The following is a 20802-nucleotide window of genomic DNA, read 5'->3' on the forward strand; positions in this document are numbered from 1 at the left end:
AGAAGAAGGCTGACCTTGGTTGAGAGCACCTGGAAGAAGTCTAATGTCTTCTCTGTCCCAGCCTGTCACTTGTTTGAACACAGGGAGGGTATCATCCTATATCTTCTTTCTCTGAGCTCTTTTCCTTCAACGTGTCCTCTCGTGGTCCAGTTTCCTGGCCCCTCACTCCTGCTGATCTCTGGACGGCTCGTTATCAGTGACCCTGAAACTTGGACACCTAGAACGGAATCCCATCCTTGAGGAAGTCTGGACAACCACGTTCAGCAGGACTGTTACCCCTTTCTGGATACCACATTTCTGCTGAAGTAGCCTTATCTTTTTTTTTTTTCCTAGTTCTATTGAGATATCACTAACATATATCATTTTGTAAGTTTAAGGTGTATTACATAACGATTTGATGTATGTATGTATTGCGAAATGATCGTCACAATAAGTTAACTTCCATCACCTCATATAGTTAAAATTTTTTTTCCCCTTGTGATGAGAACTTTTGAGATCTACTCTCTTAGCCACTTGCAAATACACACTGGAGTTTGCTAACTATGGTCACCATGCTGTATATTACATCCCCAGGACTTATTCATAACTAGAAGTTTGTACTTCTTGACCACCTTCACCCAGTTCCTCCACATCCCATCAGGGTCCCATTAATCTGGCAACCATTAATCTGATCTGTTTCTATGAGTTTGGGTTTTTAGATTTCACATATAAGTGAGATCATGCAGTATTTGGTTTTCTAGGTCTGATTTAACTTCACTTAGCATAATGCTCTTAGGATCCATCCATGTTGTCGCAAATGGCAGGATTTCCTACTTTTTGATGGCTGAGTGGTATTTGCAGTAGCCTTATCTTGACTTATCTCTTACAGCAGCTGTACCATAGAGCAGCCCACACTTTGGGTTAGCTAAGAGCTTAAACTCTTGGGCAAGTTGAGCGCTATTAAGCCCCTTCTTTCCCATTCTAACCTTCTGAAACTGGTTTTTAGAATCCAGTTTGTTACTTTGTTAGATGTGGCTTATTTTTACAGCCTGTTGATCCTTGGACACCCTGCCTCAGCTCATGCATAATGGAGAGAATGTGGGACTTGTCACCAGAACACAGGATTAAGTCCCAGTTCTAACACTTGTCAGCGGAATTCTGTTTGATCCACGTAAAATGAAGATGGTAATGATACCCACTCAACCAGGCTTTGTAAGGCCCAGATCATTTAGCAGGTGGTTACTGAGCTACGAAGCATATAAAATGGATATGAAAATATATTTAGACAGTGAAATATTATGGAAAATTTTATAATCTGTGCATTTGCTATCCACATCCCATTTTCAGGTCACCTGTACATTTAAGCAAATTTTCATCAAAATTCTTGTCCAAGTCATTAGTAAGTATGTGGAACAATCCTAGGCCAAGAATGGATGCTAATCCTTCGGTCCTCTTTGGACCAGTTGATTTAATGGTACCTTCCAAACACAGTAATACATTAACCCAGTTTGTCCTGAAGACCATAAGAGACTGTTAAATATCTTGTTGAAATCCAGATATCCTCACAACAGACTGCATCCACTTGCTCTAGGCCTGCGACCTTCTTCAAAAAGAAATGAGGGCTCAGTATCAGTCATAGGACTGGATGAGGTTACCAAGGAGTGGTTGTAGAGAGAGGAGAGAAGAGAAAAGGAGGAACTAGAAGGGGATGGAAGGGGAGAGAAGTGGTTCATGGGCTTAAAATCCTTAAAAACTCAGGGCCCTTTTTTTTTTTTTCTTTCTTTAAAGAGCTCTAACTTGCATTTTTAAAAATTTTTATTTATTTATTTATTTATTTATGGCTGTGTTGGGTCTTCGTTTCTGTGCGAGGGCTTTCTCTAGTTGCGGCAAGCGGGGGCCACTCTTCATCGCGGTGCGCGGGCCTTTCACTGTCGCGCCCTCTCTTGTTGCGGGGCACAGGCTCCAGACGTGCAGGCTCAGTAGTTGTGGCTCACAGGCCTAGTTGCTCCGCGGCATGTGGGATCTTCCCAGACCAGGGCTCGAACCCGTGTCCCCTGCATTAGCAGGCAGATTCTCAACCACTGCGCCACCAGGGAAGCCCAGGGCTCTTCTTAACACAGACTATGTGGGATACATACAGGAGCACGTTGCTGACAACGAACATGGAGCTGCTGGACTGTCAGATAAAACAGATACAGCAGAGGAGCGGAATCAAGATGGCATATTAGGAGGATACGGAATTTGCATCTCCTCACAACTAGGGCACCTACCAGGCACCAGTGGGGGACCACGGACACCTAAGGGAATGGGAGGAACCCCCAGCAACCAGATTGGGGTTCTGTTTTACCTTGTTGATTCCTTTATATGTTTATTTTTCCTAATCTTTTATTTTTCTAATTTTATTTTATTGTTTATACTTCGTTGTCTCTTTTTGGCTTGTTCCCCCCCCTCTTTTTTTCTTTTTCCTGTTGTGGTTTTATTTTACCTTCTTACAGTTGTTTCAATTATAGTTTTATTTTTCCTAATATATTTTTTTACCTTCCCAATTTTGTTTTTTATTCTTTGATATTGTACTGTTCCTTTTTTCTTCCTTTTTTTTTTTTTTTTAAACTGCACCATGAAACTTGCAGGATTTTGGTTCCCAGGCTGGAGGTCAGGCCCAAGCTCCTGTGGTGGGAGCTCTGAGTCCAAACTGCTGGAATAACAGAGAACCTCAGACCCCAGGGAATATCAATTGGAGTGAGGCCTTCCAGAGGTCCTCATCTCAGCACCAAGACCCAGCTCTATCCAGCTGCCTGCAAACTCCATTGCTGGACGTCTCACACCAAACAACCAGTAAGATAGGAATACAGCACCACCCATCAAAAAAAAAGAAATGACAAAAAATTTACAGAGGAAGGAGCAGGGTAAAAACCTACAAGACCAAATAAATGAAGATGAAATAGGCAACCTACCTGAAAAAAGAATTCAGAGTAATGATAGTAAAGATGATACAAAATCTCGGAAACAGAATGGAGAAAATACAAGAAACATTTAACAAGGATCTAGAAGAACTAAAGAGCAAACAAACAGTGATAAACAACACAATTACTGAAGTTAAAAATACTCTAGAAGGACTCAATAACAGAATAACTGAGGCAGAAGAACAGATAAGTGAGCTGGAAGATAAAATGGTAGAAATAACTGCCAGGGAGCAGAATAAAGAAAAAAAGAATGAAGAGAATTGAGGACAGTTTGGTACAACATTAAACGCACCAACATTCGAATTATAGGGGTCCCAGAAGAAGAAGAGGAAAAGAAAGGGTCTGAGAAAATATTTGAAGAGATTATAGTCAAAAACTTCCCTAACATGGTAAAGGAAATAGTCAATCAAGTCCAGGAAGCACAGAGAGTCCCATACAGGATAAACCCAAGGAGAAACACGCCAAGACACATATTAATCAAACTATCAAAAATTAAATACAAAGAAAAAATATTAAAAGCAGCAAGGGAAAAGCAACAAATAACATACAAGGGAATCCCCATAAGGATAACAGCTGATTTTTCTGCAGAAATTCTGCAAGCCAGAAGGGAGTGGCAGGACGTATTTAAAGTGATGAAAGGGAAAAACCTACAGCCAAGATTACTCTACCCAGCAAGGATCTCATTCAGATTCGATGGAGAAATTAAAACCTTTACAGATAAGAAAAAATTAAGAGAATTCATCACCACCAAACCAGCTTTACAACAAATGCTACAGGAATTTCTCTAGGTAGGAAACACAAGAGAAGGAAAAGACCTGCAAAAACAAACCCAAAACAATTAAGAAAATGGTAATAGGAACATACATATTGGTAATTACCTTAAATGTAAATGAATTAAATGCTCCCACCAAAAGACATAGACTGGCTGAATGGATACAAAAACAGGACCCATATATATGCTGTCTACAAGAAACCCACTTCAGACCTAGGGACACATACAGAGTGAAAGTGAGGGTATGGAAAAAGATATTCCATACAAATGGAAATGAAAAGAAAGGTGGAGTAGCAATTCTCATATCAGACAAAAAAGACTTTAAAATAAAGACTATTACAAGAGACAAAGAAGGACACTACATAATGATCAAGGGATCAATCCAAGAAGATATAACCATTGTAAATATCTATGCAACTAGCATAGGAGCACCTCAATACATAAGGCAAATGCTAACAGCCATAAAAGGGGAAATGGACAGTAACGCAATCATAATAGGGGACTTTAACACCCCACTTTCACCAGTGGACAGATCATCCAAAATGAAAATAAATCAAGGAAGCACAAGCTTTAAATGACACATTAAACAAGATGGACTTAGTTGATATTTATAGGACATTCCATCCAAAACCTACAGAATACACTTTCTTCTCAAGTGCTCAAGGAACATTCTCCAGGATAGACAATATCTTGGGTCACAAATCAAACCTTGGTAAATTTAAGAAAATTGAAATTGTATCAAGTGTCTTTTCTGACCACAATGCTATGAGACTAGATATCAATTACAGGAAAAAAACTGTAAAAAATACAAACACATAGAGGCTAAACAATATGCTAGTAAATAACCAAGAGATCACTGAAGAAATCAAAGAGGAAATCAAAAAATACCTAGAGACAAATGACAGTAAAAACACGATGACCCAAAACCTATGGGATGCAGCAAAAGCAGTTCTAAGAGGGAAGTTTATAGCAATACAATCCTACCTCAAGAAACAAGAAACATCTCAAATAAACAACCTAACCTTACACCTAAAGCAATTAGAGAAAGAACAAAAAGTCCCCAAAGTTAGCAGAAGGAAAGAAACCATAAAGATCAGATCAGAAATAAATGGAAAAGAAATGAAGGAAAGGATCACAAAGATTCAGTAAAACTAAAAGCTGGTTCTTTGAGAAGATAAACAAAATTAATAAACCATTAGCCAGATTCATCAAGAAAAAAAGGGAGAAGACTCAAATCAACAGAATTAGAAATGAAAAAGGAGAAGTAACAACTGACTCTGTAGAAATACAAAGGATCATGAGAGATTACTACAAGCAACTATATGCCAATAAAATGGACAACCTGGAAGGAATGGACAAATTCTTAGAAAAGCACAACCTTCTGAGACTGAACCAGGAAGAAATAGAAAATATAAACAGACTGATCAAAGGACTGAAATTGAAACTGTGATTAAAAATCTTCCAACAAACAAAAGCCCAGGCCCAGATAGCTTCACAAGTGAAATTCTATCAAACGTTTAGAGAAGAGCTAACACCTATCCTTCTCAAACTCTTCCAAAATATAGCATAGGGAGGAACACTCCCAAACTCATTCTACAAGGCCACCATCACCCTGATACCAAAACCAGACAAAGATGTCAGAAAGAAAGAAAACTACAGGCCAATACCTCTGATGAACATAGATACAAATATCCTCAACAAAATACTAGCAAACAGAATCCAACAGCACAATAAAAGTATCCTACACCATGATCAAATGGGGTTTATCTCAGGAATGCAAGGATTCTTCAATATACGCAAATCAATCAATGTGATACACCATATTAACAAACTGAAGGATAAAAACCATATGATAATGTCAGTAGATGCAGAAAAAGCTTTTGACAAAATTCAACACCCATTTATGATAAAAAAAAAACTCTCCAGAAGGTAGGCAGAGAGGGAATCTACCTCAACATAGTAAAGACCATATATGACAAACCCACAGCCAACATCGTTCTCAGTGGTGAAAAGCTGAAACCATTTCCTCTAAGATCAGGAACAAGACAAGGTTGCCCACTCTCACCACTATTATTCAACATAGTTTTGGAAGTTTTAGCCACAGCAATCAGAGAAGAAAAAGAAATAAAAGGAATCCAAATCGGAAAAGAAGTAGTAAAGCTGTCACTGTTTGCAGATGATGTGATACTATACATAGAGAATCCTAAAGATGCTACCAGAAAACTACTAGAGCTAATCAATGAATTTGGTAGAGTGGCAGGATACAAGACTAATGCACAGAAACCTCTTGGATTCCTATGCACTAATGATGAAAAATCTGAAAGAGAAATTAAGAAAACCCTCCCATTTACCATTGCAACAAAAAGAATAAAATACCTAGGAATAAACCTACCTAAGGAGACAAAAGACCTGTATGCAGAAAACTATAAGACACTGATGAAAGTAATTAAAGATGATACAAATAGATGGAGAGATAGACTATGTTCTTGGATTGGAATAATCAACATTGTGCAAATGACTATACTACCCAAAGCAATCTACAGATTCAATGCAACCCTATCAAACTACCAATGGCATTTTTCACAGAACTACAACTAAAAATTTCACAATTTGTATGGAAACACAGAAGACCCCAAATAGCCAAAGCAATCTTGAGAAGGAAAAACGGAGCTGGAGGAATCAGGCTCCCTGACTTCAGACTGTACTACAAAGCTACAGTAAGCAAGACAGTATGGTACTGGCACAAAAACAGGAATATAGATCAATGGAACAAGATAGAAAGAGTAGAGATAAACCCACGCACATATGGTCACCTTATCTTTGATAAAGGAGGCAAGAGTATACAATGGAGAAAAGACACCCTCTTCAATAAGTGGTGCTGGGAAAACTGGACAGCTATATATAAAAGAATGAAATTAGAACACTCCCTAACACCATACACAAAAATAAACTCAAAACAGATTAAAGAGCTAAATGTAAGGCCAGACACTATAAAACTCTTAGAGGAAAACATGGGCAGAACACTCTGTGATATACATCACAGCAAGATCTGTTTTGACTTACCTCCTAGAGAAATGGAAATAAAAACAAAAATAAACAAATGGGACCTAATGAAACTTAAAGGCTTTTGCACAGTATATGTATAACTGATTCACTTTGTTATAAAGCAGAAACTAACACACCATTGTAAAGCAATTATACTACAACAAAGATTTTTAAAAAAAAAAAAAGAAAAAGAAAAAATATAGCTTTTGCACAGCAAAGGAAACCATAAACAAGACGAAAAGACAACCGTCAGCATGGGAGAAAATATTTGCAAACAAAGCAACTGACAAAGGATTAATCTCCAAAATATACAAGCAGCTCGTGCAGCTCAATACCAAAGAAACAAACAACCCAATCCAAGAATGTGCAGAAAACCTAAGTAGACATTTCTCCAAAGAAGATACACAGATTGCCAACAAACACATGAAAAGATGCTCAATATCACTAATCATTAGAGAAATGGAAATCAAAACTACAATGAGGTATCACCTCACATTGGTCAGAATGGCCATCATCAAAAAGTCTACAAACAATAAATGCTGGAGAGGGTGTGGAGAAAAGGGAACCCTCTTGCACTGTTGGTGAGCATGTAAATTGATACAGCCACTATGGAGAACAGTATGGAGGTTCCTTAAAAAACTAAAAATCGAACTACCATACTACCCAGCAATCCCACTACTGGGCATATACCCTGAGAAAACCATAATTCAAAAAGAGTCACATACCACAGTGTTCATTGCAGCACTATTTACAATAGCCAGGACATGGAAGCAACCTCAGTGTCCATAGACAGATGAATGGATAAAGATGTGGCACATATATGCAATGGAATATTTTTCAGCCATAAAAAGAAATGAAATTGAGTTATTTGTAGTGAGGTGGATGGACCTAGAATCTGTCATACAGAGTGAAGTAAGTCAGAAGAAAACAAATACTGTATGCTAACAGATATATATGGAATCTAAAAAAAAAAAAAAAAAAAAAAAAGGTTCTTATAAACCTAGGGGCAGGACAGGAATAAAGATGCAGACGTAGAGAATGGCCTTCAGGACACGGGGAGGGGGAGGGGTAAGCTGGGATGAAGTGAGAGAGTAGCATTGACATATGCACTACCAAATGTAAAATAGCTAGTGGGAAGCAGCTGCATGCCCCAGGGAGACCAGCTCGGTGCTTTGCCACCACCTTGAGGGGTGGGATAAGGAGAGTGGGAGGGAGGCACAAGAGGGAGGGGATATGGGGATATATGTATATGTATAGCTGATTCACTTTGTTATAAAGCAGAAACTCACACAACACCGTAAAGCAATTATACTCCAATAAAGATGTTAAAAAAAAAAACCAAAAAGAAATGAGGATTTTTGGAAATGCCTGATCTCAGTAAACCTGCTTTGATCCCCAATGACCCGTACATCTCTTATTATTACAAAGTTCCATTTAAATTACTTATCTAGAATTTTGCCTTTGATTGTTGTAAAGCTCCCTGATACATAGTGATGACCTTGACTTTCTCCTCTTTGTCCTGATTTTTGGTTTCCTATCATGACTTTGCTTTTTTCTCTGACTTTGAAGGGGGACTGAGCAGAATTTAAGTGAACAAATTCTCAACTTGATTTCTCAAGTTGAATAGTAGACATTATACTAGTAAACAATGAAAAAAAGATGAATGGTTAACAGAGTTACCCCATATAACCTGAGAAATGGGTCAGATATTAATCTCATTTTATAATGAGAAACAGTCTCAAAGAACTTAAATGAACTGCCCAAGGTTCTCATGTCAGAGAGATGAAGTAAAGATTCCAGTGTGATTCTTTGGACTCCAAATTCAGTCCTGCCTCTAGGGAAGAGACAGCTAGACTATATCAGTGATTTATTATTTTTCTAAGAGTTCAGTCTCCTTTATTGTAAAGCACTGACTGGGCAGACACTATCTGTTCATTAGAGTTTCTGTCATTTTTTAGAACAGGAATATGCAAACCTTTTCTGTAAAGAACCAGATACTAAATACTTTGGGCTTTTTGGGTCCATATGGTCTCTGTCATAACTACTTAACTCTGCCCTTGCAGCATGAAAGTAGCCAGAGACAATATGTAAATGAAGGGGCCTGGCTGTGTTCCAATCAAACTTTATTTACAAAAAACAGGTGGAGGGCTGTAGTTTTGATGCCTGTTTTAGAACTTGAATTCATTTAGAAAGGAATAAAACCTTGTGACATAGAAAGATTGGGGTCGTTTGTGGAAGTGATTATGCTGAGAAAGTCAGTGCTGGGGAAGGGACTGTTTTGGTACTGTAACCTTAACCACTACAGTTTGAAACTGTTAAGAAGTCAAAAGGGACCCCTTCCCCCCAACCCCCCCCAAAAAGAATGACAACAATGCCTCCCTTCTCCCCATGACTGCCCACACTCAATACCAAGGTTGGCCAAGTCCAACTATAACATGGGTAGAACTGGTGCTCACCTTCACTGGAACATATTTGACCCTGAATTCTTCCAATTTACTTATGAGGCCTAAATTGTACTGCCTTTCTGGGTCCTGTATATAATTCTTTCAGATAATGGATAAAAATTGAGCTGTTGGCCCCTTTGGGTGTTAGAACCAATACGAAGAACACAAAAACCCAGAACAAATCAATTAAAATGTCTAATTGTAATGTTTCACTGCCTTGCTATGTGGAGGAAATGTTTAAAAGCACTTAGAGTAAGTTCATCAATTTCTCAAAGATAATAGCAGTGGATTAAGTATACCCGAATCATTTACAAATGCCTCTGAATTTCCATTATTTTATTCATCATGGGAAATGAGAAGTTTATCTCAGAACTCAACATTTTATGGGCTCTGGGCATTCCCTGGCGGTCCAGTGGTTAGAACTCCATGCTTTCACTGGCAAGGGTGTGGGTTTGGCGGGGGGGGGGGGAAGGTTTTATGGACTCAAGCTTATGCAGTCATCTTTAAAAGCGACCAAGTGTATTAAAGAGGATTCTGAAGGTAGGGAATGAGTTATGACCCCCAGGGAAGATTTACCAAATAGAATCCTCCAAGGGGCACAAGGGCATGTAGAATTTGAGAAAGCCTATTTACTAGTACAAAATAATTTTGTATTTCAAAAACAGTAAACAGAGTCTGTAGAACTAAAGCTTAACAGAAGTCTCAGTCTGGTATAACACGATTTAAAAGAAGCTGAAAATCATGATTATTTGACTGTTTATGTGGGTTTTAAAGCATATTCGACAATACAAACTTTGGGAGAACAAGAATTTCTCACTTTAGTTTCCAAACTGATAAATGGGAAGTGTAGAGGTTTTGAGGAACCAGAAGATACTGTCAGATTCATCCAGCCCTTGGAGAATCAGCATGATGTTATTGCAAATCTCATCTGATTTTCTCATTAGTTGATAGATTTTGTGCCTGCTATCTATTGCTGCATACCAAAATTCCCCAGAACTTAGCAGCTTAAAACAATACATGTTTATTATTTGTTTCTGTTGGTGAGTAGTTCAGGCTGGATCCTTTCAGAGCTTCTCACAGGCTATAATAAGATGTCAGCTGGATTGTGGTTTATTCAAAGTTCAACTGAGGGAGAATTTGTTTTCAAGATCACGTGGCTGTTTTGTCTCTCTTTAAGCACTGATTTTTTTTTTTCAGGTTGTCATGTGTAGCACCCTTAGTCTAGTGGTTCCCGTATTTGAGCACACTTGTCCTTTCAAGAATAAGTGTTATAAGCCATGTAAGATATAAGATATATGTATATATCTTATATGTTATAAGATAGCCAAGAAAACATGTATGTTTTATAGAGAGAAGGCAGGAGTGACAGCTTTGAGGTGTCCACTGACATACTTTTTTTTTTTTTAACACCTTTATTGGAGTATAATTGCTTTACAATGGTGTGTTAGTTTCTGCTGCATAACAAAGTGAATCAGCTATATGTATACATATATCCCCATATCCCCTCCCACCCTCCCTATCCCACCCCTCTAGGTGGTCACAAAGCACCGAGCTGATCTCCCCGTGTGATGCACCTGCTTCCCGCTAGCTATCTGTTTTACATTTGGTAGTGTATATATGTCAGTGCTACTCTCTCACTTCGTCCCAGTTTACTCTTCCCCCTCCCGTTTTCCTCAGGTCCATTCTCTACGTCTGCATCTTTATTCCTGTCCTGCCCCTAGGTTCATCAGAACCATTTTTTTTTTAGATTCCATGTATATGTGTTAGCATACGGTGTTTGTTTTTCTCTGACTTACTTCACTCTGACGTCCTTGTTTTAAATTGTTCCTTTTGAAAGTATCTCGATAATAGATACAAACATATTTATGATTATGTTTAATGGAGCTAGGTTCTGAGGAGCAGTGGCTTCATCGGAGACCTTTAGGAATGGAAATTAAGAGAAAACATCTGTGTGTGTATATTTTGAGAACCGAAGTTGGACATTTCTTTGCAGTTTGGGTAGTATCTGAAATTTACTGTGGAGTTTTTGAGAATGAACTCATCTGTTTCATGGCTTTTACTCTAGCTATCCTATAATATATGGAAACGTGCTCATATTATTCTTGACATCCTTGGTATAGGAGACTCTAAATCTTTAGATGCATTAGCTATTGGACATGTTTAATGAAAAGCAGGATGTTCAATATCACCTTGTCTTGCCAATGTAGCTTATTTATAACCGTACTCATTTGGAATACTTGCTACATTTACTAGGTTCCAGGCACTCATCAAGGTATTTTAAAATAACTCATTTAGTCCCCATAGTAGCGCCATGAAGTAAGCAGTATTATTATCTCCATTTTACAGATGTGGAAAATGACATAGAAGAGGTTAAGTGACTTGCCCATTGGCGCACAGCTAGGAAGGGGTGGAGCTGTGACTCAGATGCCATTGAAGTACTTGATGTAGTTCAACTTTGAGTTTGATGGATGAGATGAAAAATGTATTAAGACTAGAAGGATTAGCTAAGGTCCTTTTGAATAGACACATTGAATGCTGTGTACTTTATTTGCTTGCTAAACGAAGAAACTTGACAGCTGTATTCTGAGTTTATGTCACCTTGGTTCAACAGGCATTGTATCATCAAGACTGTAAATATAACACAGATCACTCCAGAATCTGAGTTTGAAATTTAGGGACAGGATTAGAAAGTGGCAGTCTTGAAAATGGACCAGAGCTACTAATATCAAATGGATGAGATTAACTGTTGAAAAACCCCAGCCTAAAAGATAGTTTTTAAGTCTTAGCTCCTGAGGTCAGAAGTATCCCAGATAAACACAGGAGCTGTGCTCTAAGAATTATTGTTCTTTTTCCAATTTATAAACTAGCACAAACAAGAAAAACAAAAAATGTCCTTTTATTTCCTTGATTTAGTGTCAAGAAATGAGCATGCCTATCCAATACAATTTTGCTCCATGAGTGTGTGTCCATCATTCTTATTTGTTTTGGTACCAAGCTGTGGTTCTCCCGGTACTTCGTTATTCTCACCTCCATTTTTCTCAGAAGGTTGGTGTTTCCCCAGCCAAACACAACCTTCTCTTCCTTTGTACAAAGAATTCTCCCATACCAGATGAGAAAACCAAGGCTCACAAAGGTTAATATGACCAAGGTCTCACTACTAGTAAGGGTTAGAGTTGATACAGTGTTCCTATCTCTCTAGATTAAAAACACATTTTTTTTAAATAAATTTATTTTATTTATTTATTTTTATTTTGGCTGCATTGGGTCTTCATTGCTGCACGTGGGCTTTCTCTAGTTGCGGTGAGGGGGGCTACTCTTCGTTGCGGTGCGGGAGCTTCTCATTGTCATGGCTTCTCTTGTTGCGGAGCACGGGCTCTAGACGCGTGGGCTTCAATAGATGTGGCACGCGGGCTCAGCAGCCGTGGCTCGCGGGCTCTAGAGCGCAGGCTCAGCAGCTGTGGCGCACGGACCCAGTTGCTCCACGGCACGTGGGATCCTCCCGGACCAGGGCTCGAACCCGTGTCCCCTGCACTGGCAGGTGGACTCCCAACCACTGCGCCACCAGGGAAGCCCCAAAACACATTTTTTAAAACAAAATATTTTAGATCTTTGCAAATGTTAGAGAATATAATAAAAACACTGTATTTATCTGCAAAAGATAAAATATTACAAACACAAAGCTTTCCACTTATCCTCTTCCTGCAGGAAGAAGTACACAATATCCCAAATCTGGATTGTATTGTTTCTCAGAACTGTTTTTACTGACACACGTATATATTCCTTAGCAGTAAATACTGTTAATTTTTCAAGACTTTGACATAAATGGTATCATGAATCTACCTATCCCTTCACCGCTTGCTTTTTATATTTTACATTATCAAAACGTGATATTTTTCTGTGTGAATAAACCACAGTTTGTATATCAAGTCTCTTGTTGACAGACATTTGGATTATTTCCCAAGCTTTTAGCTGTTAAAAACAGTCCTGCAATGATTGTTTTCTCTCTTGTGTGTTAGCCCTTGTGCTCGTGTACTTGGATTTCTCAGTGTTCCAGTCCTAAGTTCCAATGTACTTAGGACCGGAGCTACTGGGATAATATGCACATTTTCAACTTGACTAGGCATTGCATGCTGCTCTCAAATGGTTATGCTAATTTTCACTTACAACAGCAGTGTAGGAGAGTTTCTGTTGCTCTCTATGCTTATCAACACTTTATTATGTCAAGCTTTTGGGTTGCTGCCAGTCTGATAGGTCTAGTGAAATGAATTTGATTTTCTATAATTACTTCGAAGGAAAAAGTTACTTTTTACAAAAGAGAGCTAATTCTTATTCAGTATCATCTTGTCAAATCTCAACAGTCTCCCCTCACCAACTTTGACAGTCTCAACATTTCTTACCTTTCCAGCATCAAGATTCAATTATGCTGTTGATTTCATTTATTACTGAAGGCAAAGACTACAGCCTTCTGAATTGCATGCCATAAGATCAAATAAATGCTAGTACAGTTTTTCTACAGTCTTTCTATTACATGGACTTAAGAAATCATATGGAGAAACTGTAGTGTAGAAATTGTGCTGTGGAGAACTTACGGCGTAACATTTCATTTACCTCTCAAAAATACAAATAATTTTTTTAGTTTGGGAATCAAAATGGATAAAATGGGATTTTCTGTCTTCTAAACCCCAGCAATTACTATGGCTTCTTTTCTCCTCACTCACCAGTGAGTGCGTGATTTTTACGTGCACGGTCAATTTGGTGACTTTTGAGAAAATGCACAGACTGAACTCCAGCTCTGGATCCTGGACCAGAAGTTCTGGGAGGCACTTCTGAGGGAGTGCTGGGGTTTCTGGAACCAAAATGAATCTGGGTAGAGCCTCATTAATTAGAGCAGTGGTTCTCAGATGTAGGTGGACATCAGAATCAGCTGGAGGGCTTGTTAAAATGCAGATCGGCTGGCCCCATTTCCAGAGTTCTTGATTCAGTGGGTCTGGGTTGGAGCCATAAAATTTGCATTTCAAGTAAGTTTCTAGATGATGCTAATGCTGGAGGCCACTCTTTTGAGAATGACCACTTGAAAGAAATTTGTCCCCAATAGGGAAGGTACTGGGCCAGGAGGGAGCTCTCAGACTGAGGGTCAAATCCAGATGTAGGGCTATGTAATATGACTGTGCAGAGGTCTGGCTGGTAGGTATATGGATAATTTCTATTTTCTTCTTTGTGCTTTTCAGCACATCTCACTCATTTTAAGGCAAGACTGAGTAAGACTAAGTGAAGCCTCAGGGCGTCACAGATTAAGAACCATCTGTTATTGAATCCCTGTTTTGATTTGAATTTTTAAAATTCTAGCAGCGGTTTCAGGGTGTGATACAGATGTTACAGGTATGTTATTTTTAGGTCAGTAGACTTTGAGGAATGTATGGCTGGGCAAAAACTATTTCTAAGATGGTGATAGTCATGTGCTTATTTGTCATTAGCCAACATTTATAATCTCCATGTTTCAGGTTATGAAGGGTGAAACAGTTTTTAAAAGGAACACAGAGTGGTTATGATGAGTCTCCAAATCAGAGTTTTTCAGTTATTTGGGATCTCTCAGTGAAATGGATCAGCCAAGGTTCATGGATGCACAGGGCACGTGACAGTAGAAACATCTGGTGATTGCCGTTACAAAGTGCAGTTATGACTTAGGTAAATGGATAAACTTCCTTTTGCCATATGTGTATATTATAGACACACACATATACAACCCATATATATGGACCACCTGAATAACTTGGACATTACAACCAAGGTGATCTAATCTTTCTGTGATGGAAAAGCAAAATAGTTTTGTTTAAAAATATAATTGTGAGCAGACACATGGTATGTAGGATGAGTTTTAGAGTGCTGGTGAAGATCTGTGTTTTAACATGGATGTATTTTTATAGGTTTTTCTTGATAAACAATCTTTACACTGAATATATAGCTTTCATGCTGGTTTTTTATGTATTCTGTTTTTGTATGTATTTTATGTTTCACAATGTGCTTTGAATATGAATAAAATTAGAACCAAATTATTTTCTTTCCACACTGCTTACATTTCTTTAGGAAAGTTATGCATACTCAGTGAAGTTAGTATATTTATATATGTGCATGTGTGAATATAAAAGTTGAGAAGTATGGACTAAAAGCAATATAATAGTGGTATTCTCTTTGTAATCTCTGTTTTTATAAATAACTGGGCTTATATGGGAGCATTTATTTTAAATTTCCTAACGAAGTTTGCTTTGACTTAAGTTTCCGTTTTTCTTTTCTATTTCAAAAGACAGATACAGATTCATGATCTGAAATAATGTGAAATCGTATGCATGTCCTTTTGATATCACTAGCATTTCGTTTTAGCCTAATAATTTCACGAGTCGATTTCTTTTGAACTTACTGTGCTCAGAATAGAATGTAATTTCTTGTTGTAATCTGCTTTCTGTTTTCTTGTCTGTAAAGATTTTGTTTGAACATATATTAAACACAGTGGAACGAAAACCAAGAATAGCTTGGGGAGAAAATAAAGAACTAGGATCAAGGTTTCAAAATATTATGAAAGGGAAATAATCAAATGCAATACTTCCCTTTTCTGTTGACCTTCTCATTCTGGCTCTTCACCCTGCACCCTCACTGAAGTGTTCTGAAGCCTGCGGACACTGGTGACCTGCCAAACAGAAGGTTACACTTACCAGGCAGAGATGGTGGTCCTGTGCGCCATTGATGGGATTTGGTGAAAATGGACAAGGCCTCCATATGCTCCAGAACAACTTTTTATTTTGTATACTTGTTCTCACAGGAGGAAAGTTTAATCTGAAATCTCTACATTCTGAGTTCTGAAGTGACTTCACGTGGGAGAAAGAACGTGAACTTCAGAATCAGACAGATACACACTCCCCCCCTATTGTAGGCTGTGTTATGATTCCAGTTAATTCACCAACTTCTGTGAGAATGGTTCAGTCTGTGGAGTGGGTATCATCATAATGTCACAGTATTTTGAGGAGGACATGAGACAACATATGAGAAAATGTGAGGCACGCTATTGACAGAGAGTAAATGTTAGTTCCCATCTCTTCCTGCCCCATCTGGTCTTCAAAGCACAGCACCAGTGGCCTTCCCATCCAGCAGCTTTGTAGGTTAAGCAGGCTATTGGTTCAGGTCCACGTTGCTTGGCCCCATCATTAAAAGGAATGAATTTAATGTGCTGCAAACTGTGTTCCTTTTCTTTTTTTTTCTTTTTTGGCCACTCCACGTGGCTTTCAGGCTCCTAGTTCCCTGACCAGGGATCAAACCCACGCTCTTGGCAGTGAAAGCCTGGAGACCTAACCACTGGACTGCCAGGGATGTTCCTAAACTGTGTTTCTTGACACAAGTCCTGTCTTCTAGACATTCCCCACATAAAAAGTCAATAACAAAGCTAAAAATAGAACTACCATACGACCCAGCAATCCCACTACTGGCATATACCCTGAGAAAACCATAATTCAAAAAGAGTCATGTACCACGAAGTTCACTGCAGTTCTATTTACAATAGCCAGGACATGGAAGCAACCTAAGTGTCCATCGACAGATGAATGGATAAAGAAGATGTGGCACATATATACAATGGAATATTACTCAGCCATAAAAAGAAACAAAATTGAGTTATTTGTAGTGAAGTGGATGGACCTAGAGACTGTCATATAGAGTGAAGTAAGTGAGAAAGAAAAATAAATACCGTTAAGCTAACACATATATATGGAATCTAAAAAAAAAAAAAAGGTTCTGAAGAACCTAGGAGCAGGACAGGAATAAAGACGCAGACGTAGAGAATGGACTTGAGGACACGGGGAGGGGGAAGGGTAAGCTGGGACAAAGTGAGAGATTGGCATGGACTTTATATATACTACCAAATGTAAAATAGATAGCTAGTGGGAAGCAGCCGCATAGCACAGGGAGGTCAGCTCGGTGCTTGTGACCACCTAGAGGGGTGGGATAGGGAGGGTGGGAGGGAGACTCAAGAGGGAGGAGATATGGGGATGTATGTATAGCTGATTCACTTTGTTATAAAGCAGAAACTAACACACCATTGTAAAGCAATTATACTCCAATAAAGATGTTAAAAAAAAAAGTCAACAACATAAGAACATTAAATGAAGAGAGATATAGATGGTCATGTGTGTATTTATTCTATGTCCAGTAGGTAAAAATGACACAGAAATAGGTTTTTAAAGCAAACTCAACTGATGTGGCACATGCTCGTATTGGCGGCCTAAGTGAGAAGCAGTGGCGCTTGCCCTGGGTCCCTTTCAGAGGCCATAGTGAGCTGGCCTGCCCAGTGATTGACAAGTCTCTGGTTTTCCCTCAGGTGCCCCTCCCCCCATCCTTAAAGTCCAGAACTCCTTCTCAGCGCTCCCAGCATCGGGCACAGCACCTGTTACTTGGATGAATGAATCACCTGTATTTGAGTGAATAAATGACCTGTAGGTGTGCCCCAGCATACATGTGTATGTCCTGTGATATTTCAATAATACTCTCAAAGAAGGATCATGTTACTTGAAACTGAGGACTGTGGAGCTCTGCAGAAGAACAGTGTCCAGGGCCCTTGCCTCCTGTGTGTGTGTGTATGTGTGAAGTTTATGTTTGTTTACCTTTTTATTGCAGTATAGTTGATTGTGTTAGTTTCAGGTGTACAGCAAAGTGATTCAGTTATACACATATATATTTTCGGATTATTTTCCATTATAGGTTATTACAAGATATTGAATGTTGTTCCCTGTGTTATACAGTAAATCGTCTGTTGCTTATCTATTTCATGTATAGTAGTTTCTATCTGTTAATCCCATACTCCTAACTTATCCCTCCCACCCCCCTCCTTTCCCGTTTGGTAACCATAAGTTTGTTTTCTATGTCTGTGAGCCTGTTTCTGTTTTGTATATAGATTTGTTTGTATTATTTTTTTAGATTCCACACGTAAGTGATATCGTATAATACTTGTCTTTATCTTACTTAGCATGATATTGTCTAGGTCCATCCACGTTGCTGCAAATGGCAGCATTTCATTTTTTATGGCTAACAATCCATTGTGCATACACACACACACACACACACACACACACACACACACACACACATATATATATATATATATATATATATATATATATATATATATATATATATATACACCACATCTTAAACCAGTCGTCTGTTGATGGGCATTTGGGTTGTTTCCATGTCTTGGCTATTGTAAATAGTGCTGCTTTGAACATTGGGGTGCATGTATCTTTTCAAATCAGTTTTCGTCTTTTCTGAATATATGCCTAAGAGTGGGATTGGTGGACCCCATAGTAACTCTATTTTTAGTTTTTTAAGGAACCGCCATACTGTTTTCCATAGTGGCTGCACCCCCCTTCTCTACTTTCTTCAGTTTCTTTTCAAATAGTTCACTGAAGTTTTTGTTGATTGCTTTTCTACTAATCAGGACACAAGGACTCATAGATCATCTCTGTGCTTTGTGTGTGCTTTAAATGGCCAACACACCTGTGATGAACTGCAGAGACATCCATTTGAAAGTAGTAACCAGGCAGGAGTAATAGTTAACGTTCCAGTAGTGTTGGCTACTGGCCACGCATGCTTCTAAACACCTTACATTTTTAAGATTGTGGACTTTTCTGAGATATTAAGGTTAACAGCAAAACCTTAGAAAGTGTAAGACAGAATCTCTTGCAATCCAGCATACTCCAGTTTTAAGGTGACATCACAATATCTTTGTAAGTGAACTCCCAACCATTAATTACCCATTTCTCCAAATGGATAGGCAGGCAGTCTATTGAATTGTGTTAACTTAAGTCACGTGTAATCGTATCGAGCCACCAAATTCTAAACTAATTAATACTACTGCATCAAATGCCACTGACATTTTTTGAGTGCTTATTTACCATGTGCCAGGCATTGTGATAAGTGTTCTACACGACTTGTCATTTGTACTCACAACAACCCTGTGAGGGGAGTGCTAGTACATGAAATCCTAGATGTTAGAACTGTGGGTGAAGACGTGGTCATCTGACTCCACATTGCCTCAGTGAAGAATCAAGGGACAGGTGACCAGAGTGAGTTGTCTCCAGTCAGGAGGATAAACTGACAGAGTTGGGGCTGGAAGTCAGATAACCTAACTTGAATTTCAGGGCTCTTTCTGTTACACTACATTGTCCTTAAGATTATCTCTCGCGTGCTCTCTTTACTTACTTTTATGTATTTCTGGAACCATATGTAGGACAAAATGGGATTTTAATGATGAAAAAAAATCAGTGTTTGTGTCAGCTACCAGGACCACCAGGACGACTACACGCGCCTCCCCCGCATCCAGTTTCCTCACTGCCGTACCCAAGGTCCTTCCGCCACGGGGCCCCCGCCCTCCTCTCCAGATGGATCCCCATACGCTTCCAGATGCATCTTCTGCTCTCGCCAAGCCCCGGAGAAACTTCGTACAGTCTTGAACTTATCCCTTTGCTCTCACCCACTTTTCTTTTCTGAAATGTCATAGACATGGCTGGTAATCATTATTTCAGACCTAATTCTACTCCCGTGTCTTCTGAGAAATCTTCCTTGGCTATTGCCTCCTGTTATATTACATTCTCAGGAAGCCTGCAACGTTCAAGTCTCTGCTACACATTTGTGCTGGCCAGCTACTAACTTGAATGGATCCTTTTTATTTTATGCTTGTGTGTCTTGGTCCCTGAATGAGTTGCTGTTTGAAGGCATCGTTTTTTTTGTCTTACACACAGTCCCATAAACACACAGTAGGTACTTAATAATTGTTTTGTTCCTGAAGACAAAATATTTTTTGGCTTCTCTTATTTTTCTTTTATTCTCTCTAATAAGAAGCTTGATTTGATAGCTCATGAGAGTCTTGGACAGGAGAAGGAAAAGATCACATGTGGTTGAAAGTAAATGTGGTTTTTATTTTTATCTTGAATGTGTCTCTTCTTGTCTTTCACTCTGGCGGGGGCAGTGATGAGACAGGATTTCCAGTGTCTGGGTCATTTCTTTTTTAATGTTGGGAGTTCTTTTTGTTCAGTAATTGCATGGCCAGCTCACTGACTTGAGGGATATCAAATCTTTCAGCTCACCCTGTGATCCTTTATTCTGTTGGAAGAACACTGAGTACTCGGATGTATTTAACAAGACAGTCCTCTCTAGAGGATGTTCTCACTGGGATTTTGGTGTTGTACTTAAATAATTTTGAACCCATCGATTCATGGCCATTACTTAGCTGACACAGTCAGAATGGAAGAGTATGCACGTTTTAATAAAGCATCAGATTAAAATATTTGTTTTCTTAAACATAATATTTTAGATAACTCAAGTAATTAGATCCAGTGCTAGCTGGATCATAATTTGGAAAGTTGTATCTACAATAACAATAAAAACAATACACAGTGCTATTGATTAACAAGGCACTGGAGAAGAAAACTATTTGAGAACAATGGGAAAGTGGTGCTTTATGGAAATTGTTCTCTGTGTGTGTTTATCACTCTGTTCATCCTTTGTTCCTCTGTTTTGTGTGGTAAACCATAGCTTAAGCCAGATTTTCCAGAGAATT

General features: G+C 38.7%; 1 protein-coding gene and 1 long non-coding RNA gene across 3 annotated transcripts in view; one reads left to right on the plus strand and one right to left on the minus strand.

The window, feature by feature from the left end:
• LOC309639997 overlaps nt 1–17154 on the minus strand; it is a 28521-nt gene extending 11367 nt beyond the window's left edge. Inside the window, exon 1 of the long non-coding RNA XR_014251974.1 lies at nt 30–17154. This is a non-coding gene — a long non-coding RNA (uncharacterized lncRNA). The remainder of the gene's footprint in view (nt 1–29) is intronic.
• CCBE1 (collagen and calcium binding EGF domains 1) overlaps nt 1–20802 on the plus strand; it is a 244194-nt gene that overhangs the window by 133399 nt on the left and 89993 nt on the right. The gene's annotated exons all lie outside the window — the stretch shown is intronic.

Source organism: Balaenoptera physalus, assembly GCF_965194825.1.
Source record: "Balaenoptera physalus genome assembly, chromosome: 12".
NCBI lineage: Eukaryota > Metazoa > Chordata > Mammalia > Artiodactyla > Balaenopteridae > Balaenoptera > Balaenoptera physalus.